This window comes from Salmo salar, chromosome 01 (genome assembly GCF_965601325.2).
Source record: "Salmo salar chromosome 01, fSalSal1, whole genome shotgun sequence".
In the NCBI taxonomy this organism is placed as follows: domain Eukaryota; kingdom Metazoa; phylum Chordata; class Actinopteri; order Salmoniformes; family Salmonidae; genus Salmo; species Salmo salar.
This window is the reverse complement of record NC_138291.1, coordinates 91,423,539-91,441,988: the sequence shown is the minus strand read 5'-3', so window position 1 is coordinate 91,441,988 and position 18,450 is coordinate 91,423,539. Positions and strand designations below refer to the sequence as shown.

Here is an 18,450-nt window from a genome sequence, read left to right as displayed (position 1 = left end):
TCGAATTAATTACACAGTATGCCTACACATTGATAGGCTGTATACTATTCTTTAAAGAAAATGCACTGAAACTAAAATAACTTTTGTTTTGGTGATCCTCTCAGCACCGGCTCATTTTCAAGTCCTCTGGTGGTTACAGTCCTAACCCTGGAACGGTGGCACCAAAATAAATAAATTAAAGACCTACAACACCTACGATAGTCCTACAGTATATCAAAAAATATTTGTTTCACTTCTACATGTAGGCCTCCTGATTTAAACCCGATCTAACTTGTTTGGCATCAACTGAAATCATTCATCCGTAATGATACAATACTCCCCCTACCCTCCTTCTTGGCAAGCATCTATTGTCCTGCTAATAGCCCATAATGGGTGGATGGATGGCTTATTTTGTATTCCAATGTATTGAACGAATGTATTAATTACAGTAATTTACCATTCTCACTCTTGGACTGGAAACGTTGTTTGCAGAGTTCCTGATCTTATTTTCAAGTCCTTGTTTAAAAAATAACTATATTTTGGAGATTATTTCGTTTTCAAATAACCGAAATTGAACAGTTGTAATCTGAAAAAAGGAAAAAGTCTATTGTCCTGCTAATAGCCCATCCTAGAAACGTTGTTTGCAGAAGAAACCAAAAGTCCACCACCTGGCCGGCCAAACCCTCCCCCAACCCGGACGACGCCAGGCCAATTGTACGTTACCTCATGGGTCTCCCGGTCGTGGCCAGCACGTGTATCGAACCAGCATCTGCGTCACTCGGGAGGCCCCATCCACAAAATGTTTAATGCTGATCAATTGCCTTGCACAAAGTATTAAAATGCTGAAATTCTACTTAAACAGGACTCTTAAAGAATTTAATAAAAAAAATAAAAAAAATGTTGATCACAGAAACAATGAGAAAATACAGAAAAATAAATAAATAATGAAATGCTAATTATATAAAGCAGCCCGTGTAATCATCTGCTAGAGAGTAGCTACAATCGGCCCGAGCCTCAAGTAATACATTTGGGCCAGATAACTCACACCGGAATCGGCCAGAGCCCCAAGTAATACATATGGGCCAGATGACTCACACCGGAATCGGCCCGAGGCCGATCATTATCAATAGATATGCTGGACCCTATGTCAGAGAGGTTTTTTTGGGACCACATTATGACTATTGTTCTGCTAATAGCCCTTGTGAAAACATGTTTCCAAAAGGCCTCCAGGGCCGACAGAAAAGTTCCTTACTTTTCCCCCCTTCCACTTGCCTCTTCCATTTATTCCCATAGTAATTTCTTATGGTTTGCATTGCAAATGAGGGCATAAACTGGGTCAAGACGCCAGCAGAGTAAGTAGACCTTTATGTAGTAAAATAAAGGTTAAATTAAAATAAATAAATAAGACCTACAACACGTTTAACAGCACATTACTCAACACTAGTGAGACTCATGTTGCCTACAGTAGGCCTACAGTATATCTAAAAATATTTTCATGTGTTTGATGTATTTGATACCATTTCACTGATTCCACTCCAGTCATTACCATGAACCCATCCTACCCAATTAAGATGCCACCAACCTCCTGTATTATATCCCCTTTCTAAATAGAGGCTGAATATCTTTGGTGAACAGTTGTTTTCATCTCCACCTCCAACCTGAAGTACTTCACCAAGGAGATGACAGCTGAGTTCTATGCTCTATAAGGCATGTTCCTGGCCCAGATCAACAAGTATGTGGTCATATTTCCTCACTCTTCGGGTTGACTTGGTGACAGGCTCACTCTTCATGTTGACTTGGTGACAGGCTCACTCTGGGTTGACTTGGTGACGGGCTCACTCTTCGGGTTGACTTGGTGACGGGCTCACTCTTTGGGTTGACTTGGTGACAGGCTCACTCTTCGGGTTGACTTGGTGACAGGCTCACTCTTCGGGTTGACTTGGTGACAGGCTCCAGTTATAACCTCAGACACTTATTTCTAACCGTGTTACTACACTACACTATTCTCACTGCAAGGGGTGTCTTTGGAGAAGCTGACAGACAGACAGACAGACAGACAGACAGACAGACAGACAGACAGACAGACAGACACACACAGACAGACACACACACACACAAAAAAACCATGCAGCACACACACACAACCCCCTCCGTGCCCTTCTCCAATCTCTCTTTCACGCACACACACACTGCTTTCCCCCTCACCTCTCAGCGCCAACTCATCTCATCAGCCCTGACATGATGGCGGTGCCCCACAGGGTGAAAGACAAATTGGGGACGGCTATTAAATATCTGCGCCCGAATAATTAACTCGCTGGCAATTTACTGGAATCAGCAGAAATTAGCCTAACCTCAGCAGTAGGGCCCTAATGCAGTCATTAAGAACACACACACACACACACACAGACACACCACAACGCACTCTCACTCTGCAGGAGTATGAACAGCATGGTTCAGACCTGGGGTAGAGGTTTGGGGTGTACAGTTAGGTGATGTGTGTGTGACTTGACACACGGCTGGGCGTTTCTCCCCGCTCCACTCTCCTCCCTCCTCAGCCCGCTCCCCTCTCCCCTCATCCCATTCCCTCTCTTCGCTCTCCTCTCCTCTCCAGCTCCTCCCTCCTCTTGCCTCTCTCCGCTCCCCTCTCCCCGCTCCTCTCCTCACCCCCCTCTACCCGCTTTGCTCCCGCTGAGGAGAAACTGTTTATGTGCTTTAACACGGTCAATGTGACTGTAGGGGCCTGGCTCAGACTCCCACAGCAATCAGCCTCCACGTTCCTTTATCTCAATTCCAAATAGGTTTTTATAATAACACATTATAATTGATTGGCCTGGGAGCCATTTTACACTATGTGTGTTTACTCCTCACGGTTTGATGTGTGGAACGTCTCCCAAAATTATGGGGTTGTTTGACTAAGCCCTGTTGAGCTTTTGTTCGGTTGACAGACAAGTGGCTTTATTTTGACTGAGGGACATGTTTATTTTTTATGGGGTGCCTTGCCCATTATTACTTAATCAAGTCCCAAATGGGGTGTACAATTATTATGGTTTATGGCTTACAGGGGAGGAGGATGCATTGAAAGTGGCTGATGGTTGAACATATTTTTCACAGTCTGCATAGCACAACAGTCAAACATAGGTGTCTCTTTATGTGTGTGTCTGCTTAATGTTTAACCTATAAAAGGAACACTTGAGCTGTGAGTTCTAGATTTTGGAAGCAGGATAAGGAATCCTCAAGGACTCCCAAGTTTATCTGCATTGGTTTCTCTCTAAGCTGTAGCCTCTTCTGCGTTTAAGCTTATACTCAGATCCAGTATACAGAGCCATAACCTGCTTTGTGACGTGTTGATGAAATGTTGTGATGCTGTTAAGCTGCAATGTCACTGTGCTATTAAAGCTCATTGATCAGCTCCGTGTGATAACGTGAGACTGGCTTTGACGTACTTCACCACAGTAAAAGCTCTAGACCTTCACTGGCATAGAAGTCATGCTACATTAAGACCTGCACAGAAGTCATGCTACATTAAGACCTGCACAGAAGTCATGCTACATTGAGACCTGCACAGAAGTCATGCTACATTAAGGCCTGCACAGAAGTCATGCTACATTAAGGCCTTCACAGAAGTCATGCTACATTAAAACCTGCACATAATTCATGCCTAATTGAGTCCTTCACAGAATTCATGCCACATTAAGTCCTTCACAGAAGTCATGCTACAGTAAGTGCTAATGCTTGCTGTAATGGTGGGAGGAGAGCCTTGTAGATGAAGAGGGGACGATGAATCCCCCTTCTCTCTCTTTCTCAACATACTCCCACCTCTATTTTCCATTCTCTCTCTTCTTCTCCCTCTCCCTCTCCCCATTCCTCTCCATAGTCTCATCCCCTCTTTCTCCTTCTCTTGCCATTCCCTCTTCCTCCCCACTCCTCTATCCTCCCTTCTCTGATTCTGTCTCCATCTCCTCCCTCTCCATATCCCCCCTTCCCTATCACTCTCTTCATTACTCCCCCTCTCCTTCAGGTCAGAGGAGGCTAACAAGGCGTTCTCGGTGGTGTTCCAGATGCATGATGTCTTAGTGAAGGCCTGGGCCATGTGGGGGGACGACCTGGAGAACATCTTCATTAAGGAGCACCAGCTGCACCTGGGTGTGTCCGCCCTCACCTGCTGCCTGCCGACACCAGAACGAGAGCAAGTCACGCAAGTACCTGGCCGAGGTGGGTTAAACTTAGTTCTCCCCACTACTGCTTGTGTGATCCAAGCAAACACAGATGAGCTAGAGTAATATCCCTATGTGAGGCACAGCTACTGGTAACCTTCCAGCTTCTATCTCATGATGCACAGCTACTGGTAACCTTCCAGCTTCTACCTCATGATGCACAGCTACTAGTAACCTTTTAGCTTCTACCTCATGATGCACAGCTACTGGTAACCTTCCAGCTTCTACCTCATACAAGACACAGCTACTGGTAACCTTCCAGCTTTTTCCTCATATGAGGTACAGCTTCTGTCAGAGGTCACCAAGTGCAACATAGCTTAAGCGTGTAAATCAGCTAGAAAGATGTGTCGGCATCGAGTAATTGTCTCTGGCCCCTCCCAGTTAGGGGGAGTGATGAGCTCTACAGCAGAGTTAAACAACTCAATCGCTGGTTGAAAACTGTTTTCTGCCCCTTCCAAAAGATAGAATTTGTAGATAATTGGCCCTCTTTCTGGGACTCACCCACAAACAGGACCAAGCCTGGCCTTGCTGAGGAGTGACATACACCATCCAAGCTGGAGGGGTGCTCTCATCTTATCTATGAACATAGACAGGGCTCTAACTCCATTAGCTCCACAATGAGATAGGGTGCAGGCCAGGCAGCAGGCTGTTAGCCAGCCTGCCAGCTTAGTGGAGTCTGCCACTAGCACAGTCAGTGTAGTCAGCTCAGCTATCCTCTTTGAGACCATGTCTGTGCCTCGATCTAGGTTGGGCAAAACTAAACATGGCGGTGTTTGCCTTAGCAATCTCACTGGAATAAAGACCTCCTCCATTCCTGTCATTATTGAAAGAGATTGTGATATCCCACATCTCAAAATAGGGCTACTTAATGTTAGATCCCTCACCTCCAAGGCGGTTATAGTCAATAAACTAATCACTGATCATAATCTTGATGTGACTGGCCTGTCTGAAACATGGCTTAAGCCTGATTAATTTACTGTGTGAGGCCTCTTCTCCTGGTTAACCTAGTGACCATATCCCCCGCGCATCCCGCAAAGGCGGAGGTGTTGCTAACATTTACAACAGCAAATTTCAATTTACAAAAAAAAAGACTGCGTTTTTGTCTTTTGAGCTTCTAGTCATTAAATCTATGCAGCCTACTCAATCACTTTTTATAGCTACTGTTTACAGGCTCCCTGGGCCGTATACAGCATTCCTTACTGAGTTCCCTGAATTCCTATTGGACCTTGTAGTCATTGAAGATAATATTCATCATTTGTGGTGACTTTAATATTCACATGGAAATGTCCACAGACCCACTCCAAAATGCTTTCGGAACCATCATCGACTCAGTGGGTTTTGTCCAACATGTCATACTCTGGACCTAGTTTTGTCCCGTGGAATAAATGTTGTGGATCTTAATGTTTTTCCTCATCATCCTGGACTATCGGACCACCATTTTATTACATTTGCAATCTCAACAAATAATCTGCTCAGACCCAACCAAGGATCATCAAAAGCCATGCTATAAATTATTGGACAACCCAACGATTCCTAGATACCCTTCCAAATTCCCTCCACCTACCCAAGGACGTCAGAGTACAAAAATCAGTTAACCACCTAACTGAGGAACTCAATTTCACCTTGTGTAATACCCTAGATGAAGTCGCACCCCTAAAAATAAAAAACATTTGTCATAAGAAACGAGCTCCCTGGTATACAGAAAATACCCGAGCTATGAAGCAAGCTTCCAGAAAATTGGAATGGAAATGGTGCTACACCAAACTGGAAGTCTTCTGACTAGCTTGGAAAGACACTGCACGGTACTATCGAAAAGCCCTCACTGCTGCTCGATCATCCTATTTTTCCAACTTAATTGAGGAAAATAAGAACAATCTTAATTTATATTCGATACTGTCGCAAAGCTAACTTAAAAGCAGTATTCCCCAAGAGAGGATGGCTTCACTTCAGCAGTGATAAATTCATGAACTTCTTTGACGAAAGATCATGATCATTAGAAAGCAAATTACTGACTCCTCTTTAAATCTGCGTATTACTCCAAAGCTCAGTTGTCACGAGTCTGCACAACACTGCCAGAACCTAGGATCATAGGAGCCACTCAAGTTTTTTTAATCCTACATCTCTTGACACATTCATGAAAAATGTCAAGGCCTCTAAACCTTCAAGATGCATACTGGACCCTATTCCAAATAAACTACTGAAAGAGCTGATTCCTGAGCTTGGCCCTCCTATGTTGAACATAAAAACGGCTGCCTATCCACCAGATGTGTACCAAACTCACTAAAAGTTGCAGTAATTAAGCCTCTCTTGAAAAAGCCAAACCTTGACCCAGAAAATATTAAAAACTATCAGCCTATATTGAATCTCCCATTCCTCTCAAACATTTTAGAAAAAGCTGTTTCCCACTCACTGCCTTCCTGAAGACAATGTATACGAAATGCTTCAGTCTGTTTTTAACCCATTCATAGCACTGAGACTGCACTCGTGAAGGTGGTAAATTTCCTTTTAATGGCGTCAGACCAAGGCTCTGCATCTGTCCTCGTGCTTCTAGACCTTAGTACTGCTTTTGACACCATCGATCACCACATTCTTTTTGAGAGATTGGAAACCCAAATTAGCCTACACGGACAAGTTCTGGCCTGGTTTTGATCTTATCTGTTGGAAAGATATTACTTTGTCTCTGTGGATGGTTTGTCCTCTTACATATCTGTAACTGTAAGTTTCGGTGTTCCTCAAGATTCTGTTTTAGGACCACTATTGTTTTCACTATATATTTTACCTCTTGGTGATGTCATTCGAAAACATAATGTTAACTTTTACTGCTACAAGGACGATACACAGCTGTACATTTCAATGAAACATGGTGAAGCCCCAAAATTGCCATCGATAGAAGCCTGTGTTTCAGACATAAGGAAGTCGATGGAAGCACATTTTTTGCTTTTAAACTTGGACAAATCAGAGATGGTAGTTCTAGTTCCCAAGAAACAAAGAGAACTTCTGTTGGATCTGACAATTCATCTTGATGGTTGTACAGTCATCTCAAATGAAACTGTGAAGGACCTCGGCGTTACTCTGGACCGTGATCTCTCTTTTGGCAAACACATCAAGACTATTTCAAGGACAGCTTTTTTCCATCTACATAACATTACAAAAATCTGAAACTTTCTGTCCGTAAACGATGCAGAAAAGCTAATCCATGCTTTTGTCACTTCTAGATTAGACAACTGCAATGCTCTACTTTCCGGCTACCCGGATGAAGCACTAAATAAACTTCAGTTATTTCTAAACACGGCTGCTAGAACCTTGACTAGAACACAAAAATGTGATCATATTACTCCAGTGCTAGGCTCTCTACACTGGCTTCCTGTTAAGGATAGGGCTGATTTCAAGGTTTTACTGCTAACCTACAAAGCATTACATGGGCTTGCTCCTACCTATCTCTCTGATTTTGGTCCTGCCGTATATACCCACACGTACGCTATTGTCACAAGACGCAGGCCTCCTTATTGTCCCTAGAATTTCTAATCAAACAGCTCGAGGCAGGGTTTTCTCCTATAGATCACCATTTTTATGTAATGGTCTGCCTATCCATGTGAGAGATGCAGACTCTGTCTTGACTTTTAAGTCTTTATTGAAAACTCATATCTTCAGAAGGTCCTATGATTGAGTGTAGTCTGGCCCAGGGGTGTGAAGGTGAGCGGAAAGGCACTGGAGCGACAAACCGCCTTGCTGTCTCTGCCTGGCCGGTTCCCCTCTCTCCACTGGGATTCTCTGCCTCTATTATGGTGGCTGAGTCACTGGCTTACTGGTGTTCTTCCATGCCGTCCATAGGATGGGTACGTCACTTGAGTGGATTGAGTCACTGATGTGATCTTCCTGTCTGGGTTGACGCCCCCCTCGGGTTCGTGCCGTGGGTGGAGATCTTCGTGGGCTATACTCAGCCTTGCCTCAGGATAGTAAGTTGGCGGTTTGAAGATATCCCTCTAGCGGTGTGGAGGCTGTGCTTTGGCAAAGTGGGTGGGGTAATATACTGCCTGTTTGGCCCTGTCCGGGGGTATTGTCGGATGGGGCCACAGTGTCTCCCGACCCATCCTGTTCAGCCTCCAGTATTTATGCTGCAATAGTTTATGTGTCAGGGGGCTAGGGTCAGTCTGTTGTATCTGGAGTGTTTCTCCTGTCTTATCCGGTGTCCTGTGTGAATTTAAGTATGCTCCCTCTAATTCCCTCTCCCTTCCCTTTCGGAGGACCTGAGCATTAGGACCTTGCCTCAGGACTACCTGGCCTGATGACTCCTTGCTGTCCCCTGTCCACCTGGTCATGCTGCTGCTCCAGTTTCAACTGTTCTGCCTGCGGCTATGGAACCCTGACCTGTTCACCGGATGTCCTACCTTGTCCCGGACTTGCTGTTTTCGACACTCTCTCTACAGCACCTGCTGTCTCTAACTCTGAATGCTCGGATATGAAAAGCCAACTGACATTTACTTTTGTGGTGCTGACCTGTTGCACCCTCTACAACCACTGTGATTATTATTATTATTTGACCCTGCTGGTCATCTATGAACATTTGAACATCTTGGCCATGTACTGTTATTATCTCAACCCGGCACAGTCAGAAGAGGGCTGGCCACTCATCAGAGCCTGGTTCCTCTCTAGGTTTCTTCCTAGGTTCCAGCCTTTCTAGGGATTTTTCCTAGTCACTGTGCTTCTACATCTGCATTGCTTGCTGTTTGGGGTTTCAGGCTGGGTTTCTGTATAGCGCTTTGTGACATCGGCTGATCTGTAAATGACTTTATAAATACATTTCATTGATTGATTGAGCTACAGGTAAACTTGCAGCTTCTACCCCATGAAGCACAGCTACTGGTAACTTTCCAGCTTCTCCCTCATGAACCACAGCTCCTGATAACCTTTCAGATTCTACCTCATATGAGGCACAGCTACTGATAACCTTGCAGCTTCTACCTCATGAGGCACAGCTACTGGTAACCTTCCAGCTTCTAGCATATATGAGGCACAGCTGCTGGTAACCTTGCAGCTTCTATGAAGGACAGAGCTCTAGCCAACATTTGGCGTATGAAACTGCTAATATTATGGGTCACAAACGGTGGGTTTATATATTTTTTTATTTCATCTTTATTTAACCAGGTAGGCCAGTTGAGAACAAGTTCTCATTTACAACTGTGAGCTGGTCAAGATAAAGCAAAGCATTTTGACTAAAACAACAACACAGAGTTACACATGGGATAAACAAACATACAGTCAATAACACAATAGAACAATCTGTATACAGTGTGTGCAAATGAAGTAAGGAGGTAAGGCAATAAATAGGCCAATAGTGGCGAAGTAATTACAATTTATCAATTTACACTGGAGAGATATATGTGCAGATGAGGATGTGCAAGTAGATATACTGGTGTGCAAAAGAGCAGAAAAACAAATATGGGGATGAGGTAGGTTATTGGTTGGATGGGTTATTTACAGATGGGCTGTGTACAGCTGAAGCGATCGGTAAGCTGCTCTGACAGCTAACGCTTAGAGTTAGTAAGGGAGATATAAGTCTCCAACTTCAATAATTTTTGCAATTCATTCCAGTCATTGGCAGCAGAGAACTGGAAGGAAAGGCGGCCAAAGCAGGTATTGGTTTTGGGGATGACCAGTGAAATATACCTGCTGGAGCGCGTGCTACGGGTGGGTGTTGCTATGGTGACCAGTGAGCTGAGATAAGGCGGCGCTATACCTAGCAAAGACTTATAGATGACCTGCAGCCATTGGGCAACGAATATGTAGCGAGGACCAGCCAAAGAGAGCATACAGGTCGCCATGGTGGGTTGTATATGGGGCTTTGGTGACAAAACGGATGGTTCTGTGATAGACTGCATCCAGTTTGCTGAGTAAAGTGTTGGAGGCTAATTTGTAAATGACATCGCCGAAGTCAAGGATTGGTAGGACAGTCAGTTTTACGAGGGTAAGTTCGGAAGCATGAGTGAAGGAAGCTTTGTTGCGAAATAGGAAGTTGATTCTAGATTTAACTTTGGATTGGAGATGCTTAATGTGAGTCTGGAAGGAGAGTTTACAGTCTAGCCAGACACCTAGGTATTTATAGTTGTCTACATATTCTAAGTCAGAACCGTCCAAAGTAGTGATGCTAGTCTGGCGGGCGGGCAGCGATCCGTTGAAGAGAATGCATTTAGTTTTACTAGCATTTAAGAGCAGTTGGAGGCCACGGAAGGAGTGTTGTATGGCGTTGAAGCTTGCCTTGCACCTTTACCTGTGAAGGTCTCGCACACAAATGAACAGGAAGACTCTTGTGAAGTTTAACTCCCACAAATGGTTCTCGGCGTGTAGGAGTTGTGTTCATCAGCCGTTATTTAGACTAGGTTTTCCAAGATAACTCAAAATGGAGTATTTAGTGAAAGCACTTTCTCTTTTTGTTCCACCGAGTGGAGCATCCATGTCAAAGAAAGACCATCTATTCTTCACAACCAATCACTGCCATAGTCTCCTTTAATTTCATGCTTCGCTCAGACTGACCCTCACTAACAACAAGACCAGACCACACCGCACAGCCTCAGCTCAGACTGTCCCTCACTAACAACCAGACCAGACCACGCCGCCCAGCCTCAGATCAGACTGACCCTAGCTAACAACCAGACCACACGGCACCAGCCTCAGCTCAGATTGACCCTTGCTAACAGTCAGACCACACCGCCCAGCATCAGCTCAGACTGACCCTCACTAACAACCAGACCACACCGCCCAGTCTCCGCTCCAGACCAATCAATACTACACACCCTGATCCTATGATGCTCTTTCAGGAGGCCTAGCTGACTGTGGTTCCAGAAAGAGCAATGGACAGTTGTAGCCAATAGTCCAACAGCAAAAGCTATTGTAGATGGATTATATACGGTGGTGTTAGATCACTGTTCTCAGAAATACATTATATATACAAAAGTATGAGGACACTCCTTCAAATAAGTGGATTTGGCTATTCCACTTAGTAAGGCCATTCTACTGCAATCTCTATAGACAAACATTGGCAGTAGAATGGCCTTACTAACGAGCTCAGTGACTTTCAACCTGGCACTGTCATAGGATGCCATCTTTCCAACAAGTCAGTTCATCAGCTGTAAATTCTGTTATTCTGAAGTGGAAACGTCTAGGATCTACAATGGCTGAGCTGCGAAGTGGTTGGCCACCCAAGCTCACAGAACGGGCCGAGCAGCCACACACAAGCCTAAGATCATCATACGCAATGCCAAGCGTCGTCTGGTGTAAAGCTCGCCGCCATGGTTTGGGCTAGGCCCCTTACTTCCAGTGAAGGGACATCTTAACGCTACTGCATACAATGACATGCTAGATGATTCGGGGCTTCCAAATTTGTGGCAACAGTTTGGGGAAGGCCCTTTCCTATTTCACCATGACAATGCCCCGTGCACAAAGTGAGGTCCATACAGAAATAGTGTGTCGAGATCGGTGTGGAAGAACTTTTCTGGCCTGTTCAGAGCTCTGACCCATCTGACCCAACTCAAACCCATCAAACACCTTTGAGATGAATTGGAATGCTGACTTTGAGCCAGGCCTAATCGCCCAATATTAGTGCCCGACCTCACTAATGCTCTTGTGGCTGAATGGTAGCAAGTCTCCGAAGCATTGTTCCAACATCTAGTGGAAAGCCTTCCCAGAAGAGTGGAGGCTGTTATAGCAGCAAAGAGGGGACCAACTCCATATTAATGACCATGATTTTGGAATTAGATATTCGACGAGCAGGTGTCCACAAACTTTTGGTCATGTAGTGTATGTCCAGATAAGATACTGTAGTTGATCTTCATTCGGTGATGGTGGAACTGGACAACAGCATATAATGCACTAAATGGACAATAGGGTGTCAATAAGATGAAGATGGCCTGTATTAAAATTGAAAGAGTAACAGGACAACAGCCTCTCCCTCTCCAGTGTGTGCTGTGATATTGTCTGTCACACAAATACTGTAATCATCTTTCACAGAAATAATCACAGGCCATTCCATTTCCTATGGGTTGGCGTTTCTGTGGATGAACATTAAACAATGCACTCACACACAAAGATAGGGGAGTCTGTTGCCCTTGATATTGTATGAAGAGATGAGATGGCTGGCTGGGGCATGGTAACTGCGTTGTGTCCCAAATGGCACCCTATTCCCTATGTAGTTAACTGTTTTTGGTTAACTGTCAAAAGTAGTGCACTATATAGAGAATAGTGTCCCATTTGGGACGCACTCTGGGTCTGGTCCTGGTAGCGTTATCAGTAATCATACATAAGCTGTGTGGCCTGGCTGGCTGATTGAAAGGGGTAGAGGGCCAGGAGGGTGGAGGGGCTGGGGGGGTTTATGTCTCCATCAACAGTCCCTCCCAGGAGGGAGTTCACCTCAGTGACCCCTCTCTCTACTCCTCCCCCTCTCAAAGTGCCTAGAGCTTGCCAGGAAAGCAACCTCCCCCTTTCCCTCTCACTGTGCATGTGTGCCACTGATCTTAGCTGCAGAGATGGTCCGGTGATGATACTACAGGCAATTAAGCCCTTTAGTTACCATTGAAATGTTGATGACAACCTCCCTCTAACGGTGTCACTATTCTCACCCCCCTCTCTATCTCTCTCTCCTGCCCTTTTTCATCCCTCCATCCCCAGGTGCCTTGGCTGCTGAGTTTCCATGACAAGAACATCCTGGCGGATGCTGTGGACAAGTACTGCATCGGGGTGCCGCCCATTCAGTGGTTGGCATGGATACCACAGCTCCTGAACTTCCTGGTGGGGTCATAGGGCAAACCCCTGCTCAACCTCATCAGCCAGGTACGTCAATCTGTCTACTACAGCATACCTGTGACCACCCACAAGACACCTGTACCCACAGAGATCCTATTGAATTAAGTTCTAATATATAATTATATGCCTGTGGCCACCTCATGTCCATAGAATAAGCCCATCTGTCTACAGCACACCCCATTAGAATTAGAAATCTACAGTATAAAAAGGAAGGTAAGTGTTGTTAGGGTACACAATAATAGATCTTTGTAGATGGGTAGTCTTTGGCAAAGGGGTTCATTGGTTAATTTACAAAACAAAACGAGGAGGACCAAAGCACTCTTCCATATATAGTGTTTCTCAACTTTCTCAACTTTTTTGTACCAGGTACGGGCAAGCTGTGGACCTTCCTGTACCACAAGCAATCAGCCCTCCCCTCCTCATCACTCTTAAATGTGTTTTTTTCCCCCCATATGTATCTGTCCATGTGTGTCTGTGTCCGTGGCTGAGGGGAAAGGGGTGTGTGTGCGCATAAGAGTGCCGCCATGTCAGCCTAATAAAGATAGATTAACAGCAATCAGTGCCAGTGGCCTCTCTCCAGCACTTTGGATTTATGAAATTAACCATTCATATTCCTCTCCTCTCATTTATTGGCTTCCCCCTCTTCCCCTCTCTCCAGTGAGCCTTTTCAAATGATTTATGGAAGGAATGATTATTAAGTTAATATCAAATGCATCTGCAGTGCAGGAACAGAGCTGCCAATTAAAGTAGGTGACTAATTTGCTTTCCGTTAATTAAGTATTATTTAAAGTGGCGTGAACTTCAAAGAATAGTTGGCTACGTCAAACACCCCTCATCCAGCCGGTAGAGCGGGAAATGGGAGAGAAGGAGGGAGGAGGAGTAGTAGGGAATGAAGAGAGAGAGAACAGAGAGTGTGAGAGAAGGGAGAGCAAAGAGTCGAGAGAGTAGTTGTAAGGCCTAATTGGCAGCACACCACCTAAGTAAGTTTGGATGCCAGTTCGGGGTTAGATGTCAGTTAGTATCTATCTGATCTCAGAATCTGTCTGTAGCACACCATATTAAGGATAGTAAGTCAATCCCACGTCAAGTGCTTAATGGAATAGAAATATGGCTTTGTTAGTTGTTAAATCAGGCTTCCTCAACCTTTTTTTGATCCAGCACTCCCTTTACCTATTACATGAGTGGAGAGACATCAAGGAGAGGTTTTTGAATGTCTTTTGGCGTTTGGTATTTGGGGAGTGAATGGGTGAGGCCTTTCCCCCCTCCTCATCCCTCCTCGCCCTTTGATAAGTGAAGGGTAAAAGGTTGAGTGTCTTTCTGTAAAATAAAAAAAGCAGCAAAGCACCTTTTTAATGGATGGAAGCCTTTATCTCAGCGATGCTGAATAATTTAGTGTTTCTCCGCGGGATTCAGGTGCACGACGGGATGTTTTAAAAATGGACAGTGAAATATTAATGAAGGTTAGCCCTGAGGGGCAGAGGAGAGATGAATCACAGCGTTAACATTCCTTTAGACAATCTAACACCCCTCCTCCTCACCCCCTCCAAAATATGACATCCTTCATCGCCTGATCTCAACTTCCTCTCCTTCTTCCTTCTCTCCTTCTTCCTCCTTTCATCTTTAATCTGCCACTTAAGGTTACTACAAGCTTCACTCCATCGATCTACGTGAGTGTGTGCACGTGGGTGTAGTGGGATTTTTGGATTAGCGGACACCTTTTGTTAACATGATGGCAATGTTTTAAAATGTTTGTCTTTTCATTTTGTGAAAGCAAGGAAGAGTCGCCTTCCCTTACTTGTAGTAGCTAGCTGACAGCCTAGCTAGATGGTTTCACCCTGGATAAAAATATAGCAAGCTAGCTAGCCTTTTTAGCTTCCCACATCTCTGGCAAATATTATTATACTTGCTGGTGTAACATAAAACATTTTCCCAGTTTGATATGCTGCTTGTGTATACATTCCCATATCAGCTAAAAATAAACAGCACATGGCTAGCTAGATCAAATCAAAATGTATTCATCACAACAGGTGTAGACTTTACCATGAAATGTTTACTTATGAGCCCTTTCCCAACAATGCAGAGTTAAAAAGTGAGATTTTTTCTTTTGCAAATAACAAAAAATACAATTAAAAAGGAAATAGTAACACAATAACAATAACGAGGCTGTAGAGTACTGGTACTGTGGTACGAGGTAGTTGAGGTAATAATGAGGCTCCAGAGTACTGGTACTGGGGTACGAGGTAGTGAGGTAATAACGAGGCTCTAGAGTACTGGTACTGGGGTATGAGATAGTGAGGTTATAACGAGGCTCTAGAGTACTGGTACTGGGGTACGAGGTAGTGAGGTAATAACGAGGATCCTGAGCACTGGTACGAGGTAGTGTGGTAATAACAAGGCTATATACAAGGAGTACTGTACTGGGGTATGAGGTAGTTGAGGTAATAACTAGGCTATATGCAAGGAGTACTGGTACTGGGGTACGAGGTAGTTGAGGTATAACGAGGCTATATACAAGGAGTACTGGTACAGGGGTACAAGGTAGTTGAGGTAATAACAAGAATGTACAGGGAGTACTAGTACCGAGTCAGGGTACGAGGTAGTTGAAGTAATAACGAGGCTATATACAAGGAGTACTGGTACCGAGTCAATGTGCAGGGGTACGAGGTAATTGAGGTAATATGTACTGTACATGTAGGTAGGGGTATAACATTTCCTCATCTCCCACCCCTTCTAATGCGACTAGCCCCGATACTCCTCCATCTTTTTCCCCTGCCCCGCTACAAAGTTTCTCCCTGCAGGCGGTCACTGAGTCCAATGTGCTAAAGGAGCTCCTTAAACTTTACCCCCCAAAATAATCTGGGTCAGATGGTATAGACCCTTTCTTCTTTAAGGTTGCTGCCCCTATAATCACCAATCCTATCTCTGACCTTCTTAACCTGTCTCTTCTCTTGGGGAGGTTCCCATTGCTTGGAAGGCAGTCACGGTTAGTCCTTCTTAACCTGTCTCTCCTCTTTGGGGGAGGTTCCTATTGCTTGGAAGGCAGTCACGGTTAGTCCTTTATTTAAAGGGGGAGATCAAGCTGATCCAAGATGGCGTTGCAGTGCAGATGTTGTTTGTTCTTCTCCCGTGTACATTTTTAATTTCTCATCTTTTTTGTATATAGTTCAATATATTTTCAATCTCTTTTTCCATTTTTAAATTAAATATACCTTCTGGCAACCCACCTCACCCAATGTGATATGGATCTGCTATTTTTAGACCTTATAGCCAGAATCTCCATCAGAAGCTAGCCATCAGAAGCTAACCAGCTAATTAGCTACTAGCTATTAAGTCATTGTTAGCCACTGCTAGTGGCCATTACCTTTTGCACAGACACCAGTCGCCTTCAGCCTGGATAATACTTGCCAGCCTGCCAGTATCGGACTGTTTTACTCCACTACAACACCGGATTCCTGCCGTTATCCCTGGACCATTACTCCTGATCATCACAGCTAGCTAGCTGCCACCGAGTGGCCCAGCCCCGAAGCTAGCCTTAAGCCAGGCCCACCTCCCGGCCTGCTCAGTGGACCCTATGATCACTCGGCTACACAGCTGATGCCTCCCGGACTCTTCACTTACACAACTAGAATCCACTACACCACAAGATTCTTGCCGTAAGCTCTGGACCTTTGCATCGGATCATCACTGCTAGCTAGCTGCTACCGAGTGGCTATAATGGCTAATGCCCTTGTCCCAAAGCTAGCACCAGTTAGCCGCGAGCCAGGCTAGCAATCGAAATGACTCCAGTTACAATACCTATTTTGTCAACTGGCCTGGACCCTTTGTCGACACGGAGCCCCGTCGTTCCATCACGACTGGTCTGCCGACGTAATTCCATCCATTGTGCCCTCAACCGGCCTTTGCCCGACGTCGGAGCAGACGCTTCTACTAGCCCTGGCCTGCTAACTTTTTTTTTTTTAACACCGTGTCTCCCGCTTGCTAGCATAGTAACGACTACCTAGCGGCTTCCCTGTTTCGTCTATTGCTGTTCACTGGACCCTATGATCACTTGCCTACATAGCTGATGCCTGCTGGAGTGTTCATTAATCACGGTACTCCATTTTGTTTATTTTTGTTTATCTGTCGGCCCCAGCCTCAAACTCAGGCCCTGTGTGTAGTTAACTGACCCTCTCTGCCCATTCATCGCCATTTTACCTGTTGTTGTTGTCTTAGCTGATTAGCTGTTGTTGTTTTATCCGTTGTTGTCTTAGCTAGCTCTCCCAATCAACACCTGTGATTGCTTTATGCCTTGCTTTATGTCTCTCTCTGATGTTAGTATGCCTTGTATACTGTTGTTTAGGATAGTTATCATTGTTTTAGTTGACTGCAGAGCCCCTAGTCCCACTCAGATACCTCTTTTGTCCCACATCCCACACATGCGGTGACCTCACCCAGCATAACTAGTGTGTACAGAGATGCAACCTCTCTTATCGTCACTCAATGCCTAGGTTTACCTCCACTGTACCCGTACCCTACCATACCCCTGTCTGTACATTATGCCCTGAATCTATCCTACCATGCCCAGAAATCTGCTCCTTTTATTCTCTGTCCCCAACGCACTAGACAACCAGTTTTGAAAGCCTTTAGCCATACCCTCATCCTACTCCTCCTCTGTTCTTCGGGTGATGTGGAGGTTAACCCAGGCCCTGCGTGTCCCCAGGCGCTCTCATTTGTTGACTTCTGTAACCGTAAAAGCCTTGGTTTCATGCATCAGAAGCCTTCTCCCTAAGTTTGTTTTACTCACTGCTTTAGCACACTCCACCAACCCTGATGTAATTGCCGTGTCTGAATCCTGGCTTAGGAAGGCCACCAAAAATTCGGAGATTTCCATCCCCAACTACAACATTTTTCGTCAAGATAGAACTGCCAAAGGGGGAGGAGTTGCAATCTACTGCAGAGATAGCCTGCAAAGTTCTGTCATACTTTCCAGGTCTATGCCCAAACAGTTCAACCTTCTAATTAAAAAAATTCATCTCTCCAGAAATAAGTCTCTCACTGTTGCAACCTGTTATATACCCACCTCAGCTCACAGCTGTGCCCTGGACACCATATGTCAATTGATTGCCCACCATCTGTCTTCAGAGTTTGTTCTGTTAGGTGACCTAAACTGGGATATGCTTAACACCCCGGCAGTCCTACAATCTAAGCTAGATGCCTTCAATCTCACACAAATGGTCAAGGAACCCACCAGGCACAACCCCAAATCCATAAACATGGGCAACCTCATAGATATTATCCTGACCAACTTGCCCTCCAAATACAACTCTGCTGTTTTCAATCAGGATCTCAGCGATCACTGCCTCATTGCCTGCATCCGCTATGGGTCCGCGGTCAAACGACCACCCCTCATCACTGTCAAACGCTCCCTGAAACACTTCAGCGAGCAGGCCTTTCTAATCAACCTGGCCCAGGTATCCTGGGA

At 45.0% G+C, this 18,450-nt stretch overlaps 1 pseudogene; it reads left to right on the top strand.

Moving 5' to 3' along the window:
• LOC106609298 (transformation/transcription domain-associated protein-like) overlaps window positions 1–18,450 on the top strand; it is a 175,880-nt pseudogene that overhangs the window by 89,652 nt on the left and 67,778 nt on the right.